This window comes from Silene latifolia, chromosome 10, assembly GCF_048544455.1.
Source record: "Silene latifolia isolate original U9 population chromosome 10, ASM4854445v1, whole genome shotgun sequence".
NCBI lineage: Eukaryota > Viridiplantae > Streptophyta > Magnoliopsida > Caryophyllales > Caryophyllaceae > Silene > Silene latifolia.
Genome location: NC_133535.1, coordinates 50,685,272 through 50,692,031, shown reverse-complemented (window position 1 = coordinate 50,692,031; position 6,760 = coordinate 50,685,272). Strand labels below are relative to the sequence as shown.

At 41.0% G+C, this 6,760-nt stretch overlaps 1 non-coding gene across 1 annotated transcript; it reads right to left on the bottom strand.

Annotated features, from left to right (window-relative positions):
• Nucleotides 1-3,947: 3,947 nt before the first annotated feature.
• LOC141609583 (small nucleolar RNA R71) lies at nt 3,948-4,054 on the bottom strand. Its single transcript, XR_012527509.1, has one exon. It is a non-coding gene; the product is annotated as a small nucleolar RNA R71 (small nucleolar RNA).
• Nucleotides 4,055-6,760: the final 2,706 nt, after the last annotated feature.

Here is a 6,760-nt window from a genome sequence, read left to right as displayed (position 1 = left end):
ACATGTATTTCTTTTTCATTCCTACTCCTACATGTACATTGAGGACAATGTCTAAAATAAAGTGGGGGATGGGAATTTATATTCCAAAATACATAAAAATTTGAAAAATTTCGAAAAAACCCAAAAACATGTTCTTTGATTTCATAAAAAAAAACCCATAAAAATTTAAAAATTTCAAAAACCATAAATATGTTTTTTCTTTTGTACTGTAGAATTGTACATATTGTAAATATTTGTTTGTTTGTTTGTCACTCTTATCACATTGGGTCGACTACGCCACATTAGAGGCATGAAGGAAATAGAAGACCGCATGGTATGATCTTTCCAAATCTCCTTCCTCCTTTTTCTATGTTAATGATAATGTGCCTATATTTGGATTGATGCGGTATGAACCAATGTGTTGCTAAGAGTTTGTATTTAGTTTATATGGCATATTAGTTTATAGAAGCATATGCATTAGAGTTGTATATATGATAGTTGCATCATGGCATGTAGTTTGCATAATAGAAAATTTTGTGAAAATGTCTATTTGGAAAGCTTGACAAGTGTATATAAGGCCCTTGTAGATACTTTTTCTCCTTGAGACTTTGTTCTTACACTTTTATCATCATATTTTGTCAACCAAAAGGAAATGGGCACAAAAATGTCAAATTGAGTTCAAGTTATCAAATGACAAATGTTTGCAAATTGCATCAATGGAATGAGGAGCAAAAATAGACTCCTAAGCTTTAATAAAAGTACCCTTGCTACAAATGGGGTTACTTTGAAAAATGTTCAAAAATGCAAAATTGAAATTGCCAAGTGATGCGTGTCCTAAATATGATGTTTTACACCCCATTTTACACGCATTTCAGAGCTCATTTATGTAGTTTATGCTACTATTTGCCCCATTTCGTCTACTTTCGTATTTTTATGTAATATTGCAGATTTATGCGGAAATGAGTAGAAATCGAGCCGAATCTGTCTTTAAGTACTTAGCATTGCATTTGACATGGAGTAGTGACTCGGGAAGCGAACTTGGTGTGCATTTCAAGGCCTGAAAGACATATTTGCGAGAGTTTTAGAAGCGGATTGCCAGCTACAACAGTCTATAGACTGACCTACACGGTCTATAGACTATCAGAATGCTTCTCGACATTGCAGCCTTATTCAGACGGCTATATCTCGAGTTCTAGACCTGATAATCGAGTGATTCCAATTGTAGGTGAAAGCATATCCTCTTAGCTTTCCAACGCCGTGTAGAATGCCTAATTTGACCAAGTAACAAAGAAATGGCAGCTGTTTTAAGATCGGTGCGCGCTGCAGGAATTGTCAGAATGCATTACTGTACAGCGCCTGTGGTCGATCGACTGTCTGATATGGTCGATCGACCACCTCACGAGCTGATGCGCAATTTAAAAGACGAGAAATTAGAAAGCCCATTATATATTAGGTTTAGGAATAAGAAGTTGCGTGATTGATGAGTTCCCATTTTGTGTCAATTTCACCTTACTTCTCTATGCATATTTTCCGATCACATGCGGTTTTTGACCCCTTTTAGCCCCATTTTGTAACTTTAGCCCGTACTATGAGTTTTGTGTTCCTCACGGCAGATTTTGCATAAGGAAGAGGGCTAAGGGAGATAGTTATTGAACTTTCAAGGCATGCTTAGAGAAGAAGAGTGAAGAGAAGAGAAATAGGACTCCCGGCCGGTCGGCCGGCAGCCGGTCCACTGGTTGAGAGTCCCGCTATACTTGCTTTGTCAATTGAAGAGCTGGAGAAGGAGTCCCAGCCGGCCAGGCGGCAGCCGGTCAACCGGCTGAAGACCCCCCTCTGGAGCCGGTCCAGAGCCGGCGGCCGGTCCACCGGCTCGCCACACCCGATGATTTAATTGGAACCCAAAAGTTTCAGCGGGTTTTGTGCCGGTCTGAGGACCGGCGGTCGGTTGACCGGCGGCCGGTTGACCGGCTCAGACTCCCTTCCCCGCATTTTGAACTTCTTTGTAATTTTCGACCTAAATAATTGTAAACTATAAATACCCCCTCCTTAATTCATTCTCGACACACAACCCTAGATCTGAATTTATTTCCTCTTCCAAGTTCTAAACTTTGTTAAGCATTTTGTTAATCATTCCTTAATTAGACAAGTTCTTCAATTAGTTAGTAATTGAATTTGGGTTGTAAGAAGATTGAAGGTTCCTCCTTCTTTATTATTCTATCCTAATTCCTTTCTTGCTAATTGAGTTGATATTATTTCTCTCCTTATTTTCATTAGTTTACATTTGTTTTTCCTTTAAGTTTGTTTGATTGTTTATGTTAAATTTGCATCTTTGTTGTTTGATTGTTGTTGTTTCCACTATTGTTCATCTTTTCATTGTTCATCTTTGTTTTTTTTACACCCAAAGATTCAATCTTTGAGTTGATTGTGTTAAAGATTGTGTCTTTTAGTTTACTCATCCTTGTTAGTAGATTAAATCATCTTTCTTCACAATTATTGTTGGATTGTTGCATGCTTAGAAGTAGAATTCATCCTCCCACCATGTTTATGCTTAAAGACTCTATCTTTATTGTTTCTTGCCTTTAAAAACATGATGAGTGAGTAGTTACCCTTCTAGGGTTTAGGGGGAGCCTAAATAGGATTAGTGGGCATGATTAGTTGATAAGTTTTGAGTCTTTGGTGTAGGAATTTGTCCTTCTTAGCATTGCATACAAGGTGTTTGACGAATTGTGTGAGTGAAAGCTTGTGTCTTTTTGTCTTAATAACTTAATTCCTCCTTTGAATGAAAAATTGTTGGTGGTCTTGCTGCATGTTTTGAAATAGTTGTTGCTCAACGAAAGTTGGTAACCGCCTCTAGGACGAACCCTCACCTTAGACTATTTTATCGACTTGTCGCCCCTAGTTCATTTAGGTGACCCCGAAGACCCTAGTCTCTTAATCAATCGTATTCATCTTCATTCAATCGTTTATTTAGTTGCTCTAGTAGTGACATTCAAAACCCTTTTTCTTCATTTTTGACTAGACTTGACTTTTAGTTAGGCTAAGTAGAAACCCCTGCCGTCTTCGTGTTCGACCCCGGTTTACAACTAAATTGGGTTATTATTGTTGGTGGTAAGTGTGTTGACCCCACCGTTGAAAACTTACTCATCAAATGGCGCCGTTGCCGGGGATGGCGTTAGGTTATGCTTAGTTTTTGCTTAGAGTCTTTGCTTTAGTCTTATCTCAATTGTTAGTTTGTTTTAGTAGTTGTGTGTTCTTTGTAGAGTGTGTGATTTCTTGCCTTCCCCTAGTGTGTAAAAACACTAGGAGACTAACGATTTGTCAAGTGCATGCCTAGAAGGAACTACCAAGCTCTTCTCTTCAACTCCGACCCCGAAAGGCTTTTTAGAACCTTGAGGACAAGGACCCTTGAGAGAGTTAGGAATAGTTCCTCTCAAGCAAACTTGGATCAACCAAATTCACACATCCCACAAAATATTGATACCACAACCACACTTCAACCAAAGCTCACAATTGAGACTCTACTAGAAAACCCATTTCATAACTTCCCTAATTATAATAGCCCACCTCAAACACCACCACATCAAATACCAAATCCACCGCCACAAATGGCTCTTAGAGATCATAACCGGCCTAACCATAATGATTCATGTAACCCTATCAATTTTGGCACCTTGGCCCCAAACAACTTTGAAATGCATCCCGCCCAAGTCGGGTTAATTGAAAAAGACTTGTTCGGGGGGCATATTGAAGAGGATGCCCATGCTCATCTCCGGAAGTTTAAGAGGAAAGTTTCAATGATGAAGAAGAATGGGGTGTCCGAAGACACCTTGAGAATGATGTTGTTTCCATTTTCATTGACAGGCAAAGCGGACCGATGGTTGAACATTCACCCACCGGATACTTTTACTACTTGGGATGCTTTGGCTAAAGCATTCATGGCCAAGTATTATCCTTCCTCAAAGATCGCGATGCTCCGTAATGAGATTCATACGTTTCAACAAGAGGATGGGGAGTCTTTGGGTGAAGCTTGGGACCATTATCAAGACTTGATAGCGAGTTGCCCCCACCATGGAATACCGGAATGGTACATCACTCAAACATTCTTCCAAACTTTGCTACCAAGGACTAAGGAGATGGTAAATGCCTCCGCGAGGGGAGGATTTGATCACTTGAGTGATGAAGAGGGCACGACATTGATCAATAAAATGGTAGATTCGGAGGCAAACTATGGTTCTAGAGGAAACATGCTAAGAAGGAATGGGAAGTTTTCTAAGGAAAACGCCTCCAACTCCGAGACAAATGCCAAGCTCGACTTACTCATAAAACAATTTGAGAAGTTTTCAAGAAATCAAGTGAACCAAGCCGCAACCTCATATGGGGCACCCATGAAAGAAGTGGCTCAAGTCGCAAGTTGTGAACTTTGTGGAGGAAGTGGTCATACTTATGACTTGTGTGGCAACAATTACAATGGGGTCTATGAAGAGAATTTTCAAGAGGTTAACGCTTTTCAAGCCTTTAACAACAATTCAAGACCCACAAGACCACCTTACAACAACCCAAACGTCTACAATCCAAATACCAATTTCTACCACCCCGGTTTGAGGAACCACCCCAACTTTAGTTACAAAAGCACCAATGTTCAAAACCCACAACACCTTCAACCACAAACCCCAACCAACCCACCCGGTTTTGCTCAACAAAGGGGAATATTCCCCAACCCAAGACCTAATCCCGGGAATCAAAACCAATGGCAAAACAACAATCAAAACCAAAATTATGGGAACCAAGCACAAGGATACCAAGATTTTGGTGGAAATCAAGGCAACCAAGGGTTTTACCAAGGGAATCAAGTGAATCAAGCAAACCAAGGATTTGGGCAAGGGTATGTTCAAGGGTTTCAAGAATAAGGTCAAGGATCAAACTTCAACAACAATGGTCCTAGAGCTAACTTCCAAGGGGGGCAAAACAACAACCAAGGTCCCAATGCTCGGTATGACTATGGGTTCCCTTTACCCATAGCCAACCAACCTTATCAAGAACCTCAAGGTGAGCTCTCTCAAGTTGAGCTTTTGAAGATGATAAAGAACATGCAAATTCAACATAGTCAAGAGATAGCTAATTTTGCTAAAGCTACTCAACAAGAACAAGCAAACTTGAGAGATACCTTCCTTAAGGACATGAGGGAAATGGAATTTATGATGGCTTCTCATGCTATGGCTAACCCTCAACGGCCGCCCGGTGGTTTGTTGGCCCAAGGACAAAGCTCCAAGGATGCCTCAAATAGCCACCATGCTCATGCGGTAGTGCTAAGGAGTGGTGTAGAGCTTGAGGACCCCTACAAGGACCTTGTGGTAGAAATAGATGAAGATCCCATGAGGGATGAGTTGGAAGTAAATGATGAAGAGGAAAGCTCACCCGTTGAACAATTGGGGAAAGCTAGAGAAGACAAGAAAGGGAAGAAGGCTTGTGAAGATGTGTCTAGAAAGGTAATTCAAGAGGACAAGGATGTTGATGGGTATGTTGAAGACCTCCCTTATGAGGAGGAAGCTATTGAAGAACTACCTTTGCAACAATCTAAAAAGGTAACAAGGAATTCGAATCCTCCAAAGGTATCTTCAAATTCCCAACTTGTTCCTAAAATTCCTTACCCTTCAAGAGCCATAAAGAGTAGGGAAAACTTTAAGTATGCCAAGTTTTGTGACATGCTTGAGAAACTTGAGGTTACCCTACCCTTTATGGAGGTGATAATGAACATGCCAACCTACTCAAAATTTTTAAAAGATATTTTGACAAAGAAAAGAGTCTTGGGTGGCCAAGAAATAGTGGCTATGGAAGAGGCATGTAGTGCTCATATCCTTAATAAAATGCCCACTAAGCTTGGTGACCCGGGGAGCTTTTCAATCCCATGTGTAGTAGGTGGTGTGCCCATATCTAGAGCTCTTTGTGATTTGGGGGCAAGTGTAAGTGTTATTCCTTTGAAGGTTGCCAAGAAAATCGGAATTCAAAACCTTGCTCCCACTTCAATGACTCTCCAATTGGTGGATAGGTCCGTCAAGCACCCTATGGGGGTGCTTGAGGACGTACCCGTCAAAGTTGGAAAGCTTTTAATTCCCGCCGACTTTATTGTCCTCGATATTCCGGAGGATAGCCACACTCCCATTATCCTTGGTAGGCCATTCTTGGCTACCAGAGGAGTTCTCATTGATGTGAAGAATGGGCGTCTAACCTTCCAAATTGAGGGCAACAACGTCGAATTTAACCTACCGAACTTGATGAAAGGACCAAAGATGGAAAGGTTGAGCACTATTGAATTGGTAGATGAGGTGGTACATGAAGTAGCCCGTGAAGAAGCGGAGATGGAAGAGGTTTTACAAATCTCTTTGCATGATGAGGCAATGAAGGAGGACCATGAAGTTGATGAGGAACTATTGAAGAAAGTGGAGGGCTTTCTCCCTCCAAAGGTACAACTCAAACCCTTGCCTCCCTCACTCAAGTATGCTTTCCTTGATGAGGGAGAGGCCTACCCGGTGATCGTTAATGCTAACCTAAGTGAGTCCCAAGAAAAGAAGCTTTTGGAAATCTTGAAAACTCATAGAGGGGCACTTGGGTATAGCATTGACGACATCAAGGGCTTAAGTCCGAGTTTGTGCATGCATAGAATAGTTTTGGAAGAGGGGAGTCAAAACAAGGTTGACGGTCTTAGGCGGATTAACCCAAAGATGGCCGAGGTGGTGAAAAATGAAGTGTTGAAACTTCTAGAGGCCGGTATTATATACCAAAT